Genomic DNA, 15,129 nt, shown 5'->3' with positions numbered 1-15,129 from the left:
CGTTTCAGCCCTAGTTCACATAAGAATTTCCTACACAGCAGTTTGTTATAAAGTTCCAAATAAAAACTGGTCCAAAAGGTAAGGTCCAAAATTCCAGGATTTAAAAACCTGACCTGTCAACAGACAGGACCAGCAGAATAATATAATTTTATTAAACTGTTCTAGCTTTAATCCCAAAATCATGTTTCTGTAGACATCATATTTGACATCATTTGTTATCAAATAATTTGCAATATAACAATTCTCTTTTACCTCAATGCAGTATTTCACTACATTGTCAATTTACTTTTCTGTAAATTGCAAAAGCATTTTTTCAAACACAATATTAAACATTACATTTTACCCACAATCAGTAAAAGTTTACATTTGAATAATTAAATAGTTCAGATAAACACCATTATTCAACAGAAATGTGATAAAACAAAAACTCAAATGAAAGGCACAGAATATGCTCACCGATCTCAATGCGACACGTTTGGGACAACAGCATGGTAGCTCTCAGTCCGGACCCGTGGGGCATTAGATAATGTAACAAGGCATATTTTCCATGCTTTAACTTCAATAATCTGAGCTTTCATCGTGAACAAAGTAAGAATATACTATAATTTAGGCTCTACATTCAGCTGAACGGAGAACGAGATGAACTTCGAGAAAACCAGTAGTCAATAAGAGCTAACGAGGCTAACGAGTTAGCTCTAACAGTGCTCGGCAGAAAAACTGAAGTTCAGTCTTTTTTTACTCACTTCACAACTTCACAAACTGGGAAAGGGTTTGTTTCGAGTTCGTATCCAGTACTACAACCGTCTTAACACACACCCTGCACAGCTTAACAGTTTCCTCCTCGTGGCGGATCTCTCCCGCTTACACACACAATGCTGTAGACACGGGGAAGAAGGGCGGGACTTACAGCGGCAGTCTGAATTCTGATTGGTTTAAACACACTGGAAACTAAACTTCCTATTGGCTAGGTAGACCACCTAGCTTCCCTAACCTCCATTTCTTAAAGAGGCATCCCCATTTTATGTGAGTTACACTCGCCCTGTGTCGTGGTAGTTATGGTTTGTTTTTCGCTGAAGATCCAAACCAATTTCTTTTCATCTAACGCTGACTGTTGGAGTTAAGTGGCTGAACTGGGACATAACATTTGGGATATCCTCCCAAACATCTATTTGGAACAAATAATGCGGGTTAATATTAAACTTCTTCCTCTGAACTATGCTTAGTATCTGGATCTGTGCCATGAAAGGAAACTGGTCACATGAAATCCACCAGCTGCATTCTTAAGTTTGGTAAACTTATAAAATAGTTGTTTTAATGTCCAACAACTACAATGCTAGATATTTAAATAGACAGGCATATATAAATATCCCAGGTAAGGGATATTTCTCAGCCATGCAAAATGTTCACCCAAAAATCAACATTACGATCACAGGAGTGAGTAGGACTGTAGAGATTTACCTAAAGTCAATTGAATCTATAGCAATGAACAGAAATCAGACTGGAAACAATTTTCTTGTTTTAAATTGTGCATAAGTAGAGGAAATTCTTACTTTCCTTCTAAGTGTTAAGTATGGATCAAGACCACTTTGAATGAATTACAAAAAAAAAAAAACAACAACTATTTTCTCAAAGGTCAAATGTAAGAAATTTTGAGATAATGAAAAAAAAAAACAACACGTTGCTGTCCGTCTTTGCGTTCACGTTGCTACGTGTATGTCCAAAATTTGATAATTTAAATGTGAGAAATGCCACTGCTATCTCCTCACACAGCTATGAATTAAAGACATGAGGCCCTTTCTATTTTTTTTTCCATTCCCACCCCAGCTGGGGTTGGCTGACGCTGGGCCTCCAGGGTGCATGGAAGTAGATTTAAAGCCCTGAACCAACATCAGTTATTCAATTTTCGAGGCAACTCATGACAAGACTTTGAAACTTTGTCGAAACACTCACCAAATGCTTCCGAGCAAGCACAGTTAAGATGTTTCCTCCATTTACACAAATGAATAATTGAGAAAAAAAATATATTTAAAAGGGAGAAAAGCAAACGCACCCCCCTTTTTTTGCCAACCCTTTTAAAACGCTGTTTGCGTTCGGCATCCTCACTGTGTTCAGTGTTTTATTTAGAGAACAACATTTCAGTCTGACTGTCCATCTGTCGGCGCGCGCACACACAGGACATTTGTGCAGTTTTTCCTCCCAGATGCCTTGAAAGCCCAGAAACAAAAGCCAGAAAAGGATGTGCACTTCCATGAAAGGTAAAAAACAAGTAAATATCAGCTGCGTCTGTCCTGTTCTGCTGCTACTGTAAGGAACGCCGTCTAGACGCACAGCTGGTCTGTCTGATTCGCAGCATTCAACAAAGTCTTTTCAAACACTCCAGTGTTCCGGCTTTTACCCAAATTAGCCCCCTTTGTACGGCTCTGCTTAGCAACAGCGAGCGTTGCCGCGCCGTTTTCTCCACAGAGGCCTCCTGCGCCGCTCAGACCGGTAAAAAGGACACAATGCGGCAGGTACACTCCACAATGAATAAACCCGTGTGCTCAATTTAGACATGCCGATGATGGATCTGAGGCTGTCTGCTGTGAGCACATCAATCCTGCCTATTCTAACACCAGCTCCCAGCTGGCTCGCCTTCACATTTTATTCAGGTCAGAACACTGACAAACACACGCATGTCTACATCGACTCACAGCTAGCCAAACATAATGCGTCTTACAAGGAAAAGGCAAGGTAAAAAAAAATAAAAAATCAATTGGCAGTGCTGGGCAGCAGCCTTGTATTCTTTTTATCCAGCCTACCTGAGGAGGAAGTAAAATATCCCAATATATTTGGTATTTAGACCTGCATTGGTTTAATCGCAGTGTTTTGATATTCTCCTTAAAGGTTTGCTTTTGAGCATAAAGCAATTGTTTGTAATATAATATTTCAGTCTTTTACACTGTTGCTACTTTTACACTGGCTAGCTATTTACATAAAAATGTTTTTTTCATCAGTGATGTTCCATATCAATTTGCGTTACAAAACACAAGAGAAAATATTTGAATGCAGCGTCAGCGTAACAGTATGAAAATAACATTTGCAGTAGTTTTTAAGTTCATTTCTATTATTCCTGACACAACCTTCAACACTGTTTACTGCATGTACAGACAGGTATAGATCATAAGAATTCATTTCATTCTTGAATTTTGTGAAAGCTCCATATAATGAACCTCTATGATTTGAAAAAGCAGGAACAGATGATCTATTTCACTATTTTCTATTTCACCCACAGAGCTAACAGTTATAGTAATGTGAAAGTCTACGAGACATTTATCTTTATGCCAATGTCACAATAGGCAACGTTAATATAGCAAATAATTGCTTGAGCTACGTTAAATATTATCTCATTAAATAATTGCATTACCAGTATTGTAATTACTGATGCTTGTTGTTTAATGCAGCAGAAAATGTCTCAGATGAACATTAAGATGTGTTGGTAAAGTCGTTAAGAATTTACCACTGCTTAATTGTCTAAACAGCAGATGTAGACAGATGCAACTTTTTCAACAAAACCATTCAGTTCAGATGGAAATCTTTTTCTTTTTTCCCAGTAGTTGGATAAACTGTTTTCAGTGTCTGCAAAAATAAAAAAAATCTAAATCAAATACTTGGCTAGTTATGTGTTCGTTTGTCACAAGTCATAGTTGCTACAACGTTTCCCGACATTATATTGCATGTGCAGCATAAACTAATTTACTTCTTAAATACAAACCTTTGGGTTCTTATTGTTTTCAGTGTTTTACTTAAAGAATATAATAGTAGAAATTGGGACGTCTCTACGCAGCTCCGAGTTCAATGGTGAATATAAATCATAGTAAAGGTTGCACAAAAAACAAAAGAAAAAAAAATAGTTCTGACCTTTTGTATCACAATAAATCATAGGCGTACAAAAATATACATCGTGTTGTGTATTTTTGTTAACATTTTTTTTTTCCCCCTTGGTGTTTCAGCTCATAAAATTAGGAGAAATACAGAGCGTTGTTTTTGGCTTGTTTTGTTAACTTTTAGTTGTCGCCACCACAGTCATTAAATCCCATCGGTTTTTGTGCCTCGAACATTGCTCAACTCTGGTGGGAAGGAAGGCAATTCCCAGATCTGAGAACAAATCAAACACGGCATTAATTAGCATAAGGAGAGTTTATTTGATCTCGGAGGATCATGAAAAGATTGATAATTAAATTGGGTATTTGCCCACATATCTGATGCTTGCAGTGAACTACATCATGTCACTTTGCAAACTATATCTGGATTTGCTCAGGATTACGAGGTGATTCAAGATGCAACTCTACCATTCATACTTGTTTCTGTTTGTCTTTTCCTTATGGGAGTTTATTCAGTTTTTTTTTTATATATACATAGTAAATTAACATCAATATTAATTTCCTGTGATGACTTGACACCAGCACCAACTGCAGTTTCCCTCCCGCATGAAAAAATAAAATCTCGCTTTAATGTTTAATCCGCGTTCTTAAATAAAACATAACGTAAAGCAGGAATGTGAACTTCCCGTCTTCCTCCTTGCCCTCTGCGATGGGTTCACCTTTTGGTCAGGCCAAATGACTGAGGAGGTAAAAAGAAAAAGAAAGAAAGAAAGAAAGACAGCGTGAGGCAGCAGGAAGAGCACTCTGAGCACAGTCATCCCAATTACAGCACAGCACTTGGCCTTTACAAGAAAAATCATAGAAGTGACTCAACTGAGGGTCAGCTTGCCGATAGAGATGCTGAGGGGGACCCTCCATTTTCACCTTGGTAAAAGCTCAAGATGGGTCAGGAGAAAGAGCCGGCCCGAAGTGGACGGGAACAGATGTTTGTTGCGTTCGAATGCAGCGAGGACTTGCTGACTTGAGTGGAAAAAAAAAAAAAAGCGCAGAGATAGCCAACCGCTTTGGAGCATTTATATTCACGCTGAGAACTAAGAGCATGTTTTTGTGGATTTCTCTTTTTAAAGTGCACTTTCTGAGCTACGCTGACAACAAGAGAGACCTGGATGGAGTTTTAGCATCGGTTCATGTTTTAGGTGTAGGTTTTGTGTATTTACTGATGCTTTTTTCCATTCTCCTGGTAGCTGTTTTGCTACTTTATCTGTTATTCTGCTATGACCCTGTGGCCGTCCTGATCTTAAGCCCGGTTTCGAAACACCGCTGTAAAAATATAGTTGTCCTTACAAATTAATTCTTACTTTGCTTTTCTGTCACACTTTTGTGTTTTTGTTTCGATCAGACAATTACAAAATGCAACTTTTAAATGATGGTGTCAATCCAAACCAATGCATCCCTATATGTGAAAAAGCAGCTGCCTTAATAGTATGAGTATTAGTTTGAATATCCATATTTTTGGATGGCGAAGTTAAATCCCACCAGCTGAACCCACATCTGACTCGTAGAATCAAGACATCACTTTTTAATGGAACCTGTCCGAGAACATGAAGCGGACTCAACACGTTTCAATCCGCGGTGAGAGTCATTACCCACAAACAGAGAAAACATGGGAGAGTCATGAACCTTCCCAAGAATGGCTGGCCAATCACAGCGACCTCATCCAGGAGGCAACAAAAGATCAAGAACCACAACTAAAGTGCAGCAGGTTCTCGGCGCTCATGGTTTAAGAATGAAATGAGAGACTGAGCAAAACTCGCATCCGCGGAAGAGTTCAGGGCCAGAAGAAAACAAAGGTCAGCTTCAGGTTTACCAAAGCAAACACAAAACATCTTGATTCTGAAAACTGTTGCCTAGAACTGCGAGATAAAAGTGAAACTATTTGGGAGGTCTGTGTCCTGTTACATCTGGAGTAACTAACAGCATTTCAGGACGACACCGACAAACACGGTAGCGATAGTGATGACCTTTGGGCCGTTTTAAGAGCCACACTCTCTTGTAACTTCTCCAGTTCTTTGCACATAAAGAAAACTTCAGGTGAACCAAAATATAGTCTGTTTATTGGTCAGATGGTGGGGAACAGAATGTAAATACAGGAAGTAGATGCTGTGATCTGAGTTAGTGGGAAACATGCAGAATTTAGTCATTCATTTGTATTTATTCATTTGTACGTTTCCCCACAGCATCTGAGTGGTACGCCAAACCATTCTGAGAATATATTTACTGTACGGCATCCCACAATGCAACTCAAATCTGGCTACAGGAAGGCATGTGACTCAAAGATGCAGCACACGCCTGCTAGCTGTGTTGCATCAAGGAGCAAGCCATTCTGGAGTCCGATTGGACCTGTTCCTAATCCAGCTGTTGTGGTCACTTCTACACAACCGAACAACACCGTAGCCACTTCCGGGTTGATCGACTTTTCATTTCTGATTTCCAACTTTCAGAAGCTGTTCTATTTATTTTTGTCCTATTTGCAACGAGGAATTCCCACTTCTGAGTACAAAGTGAAACAACGATAAAGACTAAAATCACAACGTTATTATTGATTTTAGATGATTTATTTAAAAAAAAATTGCAACCGTCAATAACTCACTGACCTCTTGAAATCAATTAACGTGACTTTGTTACATTTAGGCCGAGCGATGTCAGTCAAGTTCGATTCAAGTGATAAAATGGCATCATGGATCAGCGATGGATTTAAGAGATTAAAAGGTTCGCCCATCCTTTCCATGTTGTTGACACACTGCAGCGGATTACGGTCATTAGCATTATCTGGCTCATCAATAAGCACTTGGGTGGACCATCAATCTTCCCCTGTTGACCCTCAGAGGACGCTGTCCAGGGTTTCCGGCAGCCCAAAGCAGCCGCGGAGTCACTCCAGATCCTGTCCTGGTGTTTCCTGGACAAAGAGGGCTTCTGTTCGAATGCTGTGTCTCTTTAAGCGCTCCTCTGCATGTCAGCATGGCGGCTCTTTGCTGCAGTGGTCTTGTTTGTCGTGTCTGTTGACTTGATCAGTCTCTGAAGGTTTCTGCGTGGGGGGGCAGATTTTGGAAGAGAAAGAGACGCCTTCGATTTTCTCTCGAGTTGGAGGTTTATCCTGTATCCGTCAACTTCAGTAATGTCTTGTACAGAGTTATCATTTATACATGCAGTGTAGGTGTAGCTCTTGAGTGTGTGACAGTGTAAATGTCGGATATGGCGGTGTCAGTGCCAGTCAGCCAAAAGACTATGGCGGTGTCAGCGGATGACAGCGCGATGTGAAAGAGCGCCGCGGTGAATGACAATGTCTGCACTCAGAAACCAGCAAGCTGTCTCAGAGAGGGACCGGTGGAGGAAACGAGAAAAGACAGGAAGTAGAAAGGGATGCTACAATTCATCATGCAGGAGCTCTCCCTCGACGTTGTCCAAAGCGCCCATCAGCAGCAGGGCTCCAGTGGTGTCGTCTCGAACAAAGACGATGAACGGATGGTCGGCGTAGAACAGCTTGGGTCGCTCCGTGTTCTCCTCCTCCAGATCTGCGTCCTCTTTGCCAGCTGTGGGACCGAGCTCTAAGGAGGCCCAGTGGAGGGCGCCGCCGAAGTGAAGCTTCCCTTTGCTCTTGTCGGACATCCCGGAGAAGTCGGCTGCCTTCTGGTCCCAGGCGTCGCTCAAACCCAGAGAAGTCAGCTGTTTCTGGAGTTGGACGAAAACAAAAGTGAGCAGAGTTATCGGAGCATGTTGAACATGGACATAGAAAAAGAGACGCCACATTGACTTTGATGCCCTCCCTTGGCATCTTCCATATTATGCTTAGTAACCAGAATTTATATATATATTTAGAAATGAGATGCAAGTAAAAACTTATTTTCAAACTTTACATTGTTTAAAACCTTTCAATATACAAGTTTCAGAAAGAGATTATTGGTTCAGCAGCAATGATTTCAAATGAACTGAACTTGAAACACTTTTCCTCACAAATGAGAACTTTTATACGCCGATACGCAACTTTGCGTGAAGTGCGTCGCCCAGGGGAACGTCGACATGCAACAGGAGACAGCGGGAATCGAACCACGACCTCCTGATCGCAGGGGAACTACTCCACCCACTGACCGGGGATATGAATAGATTAGAGCTCATGGTATTACGTCTTCATTGGCATTTTGCTACTTTTTGTTTTGCCTTTATTCATTTACAGTCCAGTTGCTAAATCGTCAGAATGTCTGGATTTGATCTACGTGTTCCCAAATCGGCTACCCCTGAGTCTCCAGGCCATCCGACTCGGAGACGTCCTGCAAAGTGTATGCAAACAAGCAGCTGCCAAGACGCTGATAAATTATGCACTCAGGGAGACCAAACGACGAGTGGGAGGGGAAGAATATTTTAAAATTTTTATGATGCTGTGACATTCAGAAGTGGAGACGTGCTCCTTCTCCTGAACCTCGTCACATGATTAACCTGAACTCAGCGCACCCTCCCCAAAACAGTAACTTTCCCGACTGGGTGGGGCTTCGGTGTGCCGCTTATTGACTTAGCATCCCCCCACCCCCAAAAAAAAAAAAAGAAACCGGGAGTCGGGGAGGACACTGACAGTTGCCCTTGTTGTGATCTGGCAGAACAAAGTAGGCGACAGGCCGAGAGGAGACGGAAGGAGGAAGCAGAGGATGAATAATTTAAGAGTGATGCCCCGTGACCTCAGCACCTCCTTTGTTTTGCCTCTGATATGAATTCCACAGAAAGTCGCCGGCGTGACAGGTAGTTTATCCTCCCGTGGCAGAAGGCCACTCACAGTGACAGGCTTCTCTGGGGGCCACAGCAGAGCACGTGGGGGGGGAGGGGGGTGCATGTGGCCGAGCGGACCCATGTGTGGAGAAAGAAGCTGAAGCGGAGACGGGAGGGTGACAACGTGATTTTCTGGCACGTTTTAGACTTCGGCTGAGTAAACCGGAGATCTCTCTTAAATCATCTGGATGGGAACATTTTCTGTGCCTCCACGACGTTGTCAGGACAGATTTTGGAGATAATCTATACAAATTACCTGCTTTTCTGCAAAACTACTCACAGAAAAAAAAAAAGGACCCTGGATGGAGAATTACAGGGATATTCAGATGTGTCCCTAATACAAACCCTCCTTCCACGGAGACTCAAGTGCCACCTCGAGCTCTAATGCACTTCTATTGTGTTCATCCATTATTACTCCACTTTTCCTCTTTCCTTTCCCCCGCCACCACTACATCACTGTCTTCCTCTGCTGCTCCGCCACTCGCCTGGCGTCGCCCATCCTTCATCTGACCCTCCGCCTGTACTTTATCCCCCTTTTTTTTGTTCCTAACTCAGTATTTTTCCTCCTCACCTCATTCTTCTTTGACAGGCTTGCCGTCGCAGTTACTCTGTGCTCTAGCAACTTTTCGCTCTCCGTTTCAAGCTTTCTTATTGTTGGAGGAAACAGTCGGTTTTGCTCGAATTGTCCAAGACAAATGACGGCGCGTGTGGAACGGCTTGGATTGCTTTTTTTTTTTTTTTTTCCTGTTATTCCAGGTTTTCTGATAGCTCATTTCCTGGTTTCCATGAATATTTTAAACATTTCTGGTTGAAAATAGTAAAACGCTGAATATTTTTTTTAATTATTATTTTCTCTATTTATGGACAGAAAACACACACAAAAACATAAAAAACTGAGGATTTAGAAGAAACTAAAAATAATTAAACTGGTATTTTGAGTTCTGAATCTTTTGTAATCCAGTCGTGAATCACAAAAGTTTAAAACCAAAGTTCAAACTTTTTAAAATTTGTTCTCAGTTCAGTTTTTGCCAAGATGATAAACAAAACTCACCTGTGCATTTATATCCCCCATTGTTTACAAGGATTATGTCGAAGTAATCCATCTACCACGTCCAAAATTAAAGAGTATTTTTACAGTATTACCTTAAAAGTAAAGTAATACTTTTAAATGCCAGACAACTAAATAATCTACAGAAAACTAGGGGCACTGGCCCCCGTGGGCCCCTGTCTAGTACCGTCCATGCCCAGGTTTTGTTTTAAAAACACTTCCTCTCAAAGTAAAAGTCATCCAAAAATGTGAGATCTTCTAGTTAAGCAGTAATTGAGCAGCATTTAAAAGCTTAGTTATTAACAGTTGGAGATTTTTATTCTAACAAAAACATTCACCAAATTTAGCTCCTTTGTTACAGTCTGTGTAGTTGCACTTTTCCCCCTTTTTGCCAAGTTTAGTGTTAAAATATTTCAGCCATTAAAACTGAAAGTGAAAATTACCAACATATTCCTAAACAATACAGTAGTACAGTCCAGGTTCACACACTGCAAAAACACAAAATCAGTCATTTTTGTCTAGTTTGTAGAGCAAATATTGCAGTACACTTGGATTAAGACAAAACTGACTTACAAAGTAACTTTTCAACAAGATATAGCAAAAAGTAAAAGTCTGGCAGATCATTTCACTTATAACAAGATATTTTCTTCTCTCAAATAATCTGCTAGTAGTACTTTTTCATTAATATTAAGGAATTATTGACTTAAAACAAGCTCCTACAGTGCAGGATACAGAGAAGCATCAGAACCAAGGTCCTTCATGTTTATTTCAAAATCCACTATGACATAAAAGAAGCCCGTCTTTGCTCTTTATGAGGATCAGCTCTTTACATATTGCCTCATTCAGGCCTTAAACGATATTAAGTAGAAACAAAATGACATTAAACTAAACTTCATTGTCGATAAATACGTTTAGAGCGCTGCATGGTCAGTGCTGCTTTTGATTGTTGTGTTTGAGGGGAGCTATAAAAGCTCAGTCGTTATCCACTCTGGAAATATTTCCGTCGTTTTTTCTAAATTATAGTAATAGTCCACAATATTTGTGCAAAACTGCAGGACCTTTCGGCCATCGGTCAATTTTTGTTAAAGGTGAAAAATCATTTTAGTCACCTGCTATGCAATCAGTGCGTCGACTGTTTTTTTTTTTTTTTACTTTTCAGCAAAATGAGTTACTTAAAGTAAATAAAATCGATCATGTAAATCACAGTCAGTCACTTGCTGAATGTCTTTAATTATTACTAATATTTTTTTTTATCATATAAACAGCACAAATCAACTTGAAAGTCGTCTAATCTGATAATTTCTCACATTCCAGCAAAAGCAAAAAAAAAAAAAAAAAGTGCTTAATTGTTTTTGGAGGCGGTGAAATGTGAAACCGAAGGGATCAAGAAGCGGCACAGGGGACGAGATGTAAGAGAAGCCCTGCAGAGGTGTGGCACTGCATTATTTTTGGGAGGGAAAACCTCTGGGAGGTGCTCTTTGGCTGCCCTTTCTCTTCGGCGCTCCGCATGAATCTTAGATGGAGGCGCTCTGGGAGGACTGCTGATGCCCCCACACACAGCATCCGTCAGACATTTGTCTGCGAGTGGGAGCTGGAGGAGCTGGAGGAGCCGTCAGCTGCCGGTTTCTTCCTCCTCCTCCTGTGAACATCTGCGCGGCCTCTTTGGCACGCGGCGCCGCGAACGCTAACCAGGCCTGAGGAAGCAAACCGTCAGCCCCCAACCCTGCCAGGCACACGAAACCCCCCCACCATCACATTATTTCACCTTAATGGTTGGACAAAGTAGCTCTGTGTATTTGTTATAGTGCGAGGGTTGTCGAAATGGGCAGCTTAGGGGCACCTGGGGCGTGATGGAGGATCTGTGAGGAATCACTGCAGATTGTAAAAGCGAGTCTTAATTACGGCTCGGTGAAAAAGAAACGGATCAAACAGAGACGATCTTTTTTTTTTTTTTTTTTTTTTTTTTTTTCCCCACTGCTGCGTGCAAAACTTTGTGATGCGAACTGGGAAAAGACGCCAAGATCAAAACGTAAGAATTACAAGGTAATGACTGCTTCCACCAACAGACAGCTGGTGTATCCTGTCAGAGAAATTAAAGTGAAAAAAACAAAACAAAACAGGTAAGCTGAGAATTTCACACATAATTGGTTTATTTGCGGCCCCATTTGTACCGTTTCTTTTTTTTTTTAATTGTCTTTTGTGAAGTTTTATATCTACAAACTGCATATTGCATTTTATTGTTTTTTCTTTCTTTTTTTGTTGGAATTGCAGCAGTGGAAGTGGAAATTTTGCCCAAGGGTATAATTAAGCATTTTTTTTTGTTTCCAAGTTAATCTGGCAAAAAGTCCCTGCTCAAAATAAAAACTGACATCCGTCAAAAAAACATTAATCTCTTGCTAATTCTTTGTACAAATATCTGAGAGAAGGCAATCAAACCTAAAAAAATAAAAAAAAAGATTTCAAGGAGATACTGAGTGGGGAAGCATTGGGAAAAAAGACGGTAAATTGCATAAAGACCCAGAGCAAAGTGGGCTTTATGGAAGTAAGGCTAATTTTTAAAAGTTTCTATCAAGCCATCTCACAATTTTAGAGATAATTTTTCTGAATTTTGCTGAACAGACAAAGTCCATTAACAAAAGCCTTCAACAGAGCAAAAATAATTAGTCTGCATAAAAGACATAAAACTAGTTCTCAGGGGCAAAACCAGGAGAAAAATAAGCTCCAATTGCATATCTTGTCAAAGTGTTACGATGAATACTGAACCTGTTTGTTCTCCAGCAGAGAAAACTTTTAATGGGATTAGTTCTGCTGCAACAGAACAACCTTAAAACTTTTTATATTAATCAAATGTTTTTGTTGTAGCTGTTTTTTTTTCTTCTTCTTCAAAACCTTTATTTGAACTAAATAGATCTTAACAAACGTGAATATTTGTTGTCTTCCAGCTGAGATTAAAAACGTTTCCATGTCCTCGAGTCTCGCCGATGAGAAATCTGTTAATAAATTTCTCCCGAGGGTTCTGAGAAGACCACACTGTCCAGGATTTATGATTATGATGCCATAATACTTGTTTGGTGGGATGGATCCAGGCCTTCATGCCAATTGTTATTGTGACACTTCCATCTAAACCAGTGTTTCTCAAACTTTTTTTCAGGCCGAGGACCATTTGACCCACTTAACAACACTCAGACAACCTGGCTTGAAATTTCCGCCACAAAAACACAACATTGTGTTCAGGCACGTGCAGAGGGGGGGGCCTGGGGGGGCTTGAGCACCTGCCCTTTTTGCTCCTTGCCCCAAAGTGCCCTTTTGGTCTTTTTTTTTTTTTGTTGGTATTATTATTATTATTATAACTGGTCAAAGACGGAAAATATTCCACCAATGCGACCTCTGGGTCGCATGTAACAAAGCACAGCACATGGCACATGGCAAAAACAGTGACTTGATGTCACATGAATAGTTTTCAGTTTCTGATTCATAATGTAATACCATAAGTTGTTGTGATTAAATTCCACGACTGTGTGCAGACAGATCATACAACTTTACATTCCTCACGATGCTGAGACAAAAGTCAGAAACATCTTAACTGGGCTACAGAGGACAAACAGCTGGACTGTTGCTGACTGGTCCAAAGTTTTAATTTCTTTTGGAAATCAAGGTCCCAGAGTTTGGAGGAAGAGTGGAGAAGCAAAGAATCAATGTTGCTTAAAGTGGGGTGGTTTGGGTTGCCATGTCTGCTCCTGGTGTGGGTCTATGGGGTTTACTGAAGTCCAGTCAGCTCAACCATCTACCAGATCATTTTAAAGAAGTTCATGCTTCCTTCTGACGACAAACTTTACAGAGATGATGATTTCATTTCCCATCAGGCCTTGACATTTGCCTACTCTGCTAAAAATACCAACAACAAAAAAAAGGTTCAACGGCCATCGTTTTCCTGCTCTTGATTGGCCAACAAACCTTTAAACTGTAGATGGAAACAAAATCATTTTACAAATGCAACAAAAAAGAACAGTTGACCACAGAAAGCCTAGGAGATGTTTACCAGAGGAAGCAAATCTCTTTACTCTGCCTGACTCAAATAAACGTCCTCGACGTCAGTGGTCCCCAACCTTTTTTATTACTGTTGACCGGTCAAGACTTGGACCGGTCCGCAGCCCGTGGTTTTTCTCGGTAGAGACAAAAACCACTGACTATTGCCCCAATAACTTATAATAAATGAAATTAAACGACTCCACTTAAATTACCAGCACTTCACGTGCTGGGGTCTGAACGCACAGCTTCACAAATTCCTCCTGGTTCGCATCTGCAGAGAAATCTGCGCTGGTTCATCGGGCAGTTGGATCTGTCTGATCCANTGCTGGGGTCTGAACGCACAGCTTCACAAATTCCTCCTGGTTCGCATCTGGAGAGAAATCTGCGCTGGTTCATCGGGCAGTTGGATCTGTCTGATCCATTAAACTTTTCTTTTTTTACCCTGTGCGTGCGAGGATTTTTTATATTTTATGTTTTATTTTTTCCGTGATTTCACTTCCCCGAAACAGACAGATGTTATGTCTGCCGCGCTTCTGAGCGCCGCTCTCCTTCTGGGTGCGGGAGGGTCACGTCTTCAGCTCCATTAGTTAAAGCCACAGGGTGAGTTAAGTTTAATTCTTTGCAGCGGCAGAGCCGCGTCCGCGTTGGTTGTGCAGCCGCAGCGAACTGCGCACGTTACGATCTAATTAACTTGTTCACCGTTATTTATTTCCTCAAGATAAACTGCCGGCTCCTCTGTTTAGACTAGAAATGGGTTCAACATTGCATTCTCTTTAGTTTTCTCTGTTCTGTATGTAATGGAGACTGAAATTAAACGCGCCATTTCTACCAAGGTTTTTGAATGGGCTTCCTAACCAGACGCTCCAAAGCGTCCGGTGATATGCCCAGGTGTTATTCTGAAGTTATTCTTTAAATGCATTTAAAGAATAACTTCAGCAAATAATTGTGTGAGATCCCAGCGTGGAGCAAGTAACTCCAACACTACAATCAGATTGCTGTGGCACATCAGATTGCTGTGGCACATCAATATAAAATAATTGATGTATTAATATACCCAATTCATATTATTATTACTTCACTCTTACTTATATTTTACTTTTGATTCCACAGTCATATTTTGTTTTTCTACCTCATGTTTCAGAAATGGAACAATCGTGTAAATGTTTTTATCTGAAAACTGTTATTTTTTGAATGTGAGGTAAAACATTCATTCATCATTCACTTTAACCCTCCCCCTGTGAGTATCCCCCCGAACAGGTGCCCTCACAGAGGGTAACGTTTCGGACGAAACATTACCCGACTCGTTCGCCAGTTGAACTTTTGGGGGTGAGCGGGTTAACGCCCCTGGGCAGATCCCCAGCACATCCCAGGGGGAAC

The 15,129-nt window shown here is 40.8% G+C and overlaps 1 pseudogene; it reads right to left on the bottom strand.

The window, feature by feature from the left end:
- Positions 1-5,952: 5,952 nt before the first annotated feature.
- The window catches only part of LOC103146597 (serpin H1-like), a 22,937-nt pseudogene continuing 13,760 nt past the window's right edge, over positions 5,953-15,129 (bottom strand).

The sequence above is a fragment of the Poecilia formosa genome, unplaced genomic scaffold, assembly GCF_000485575.1.
Source record: "Poecilia formosa unplaced genomic scaffold, Poecilia_formosa-5.1.2 Scaffold163, whole genome shotgun sequence".
NCBI classification, from domain to species: Eukaryota; Metazoa; Chordata; class Actinopteri; order Cyprinodontiformes; family Poeciliidae; genus Poecilia; species Poecilia formosa.
Note: the sequence above shows the minus strand (reverse complement) of the source record. Positions and strands in the feature narration are given on the sequence as shown.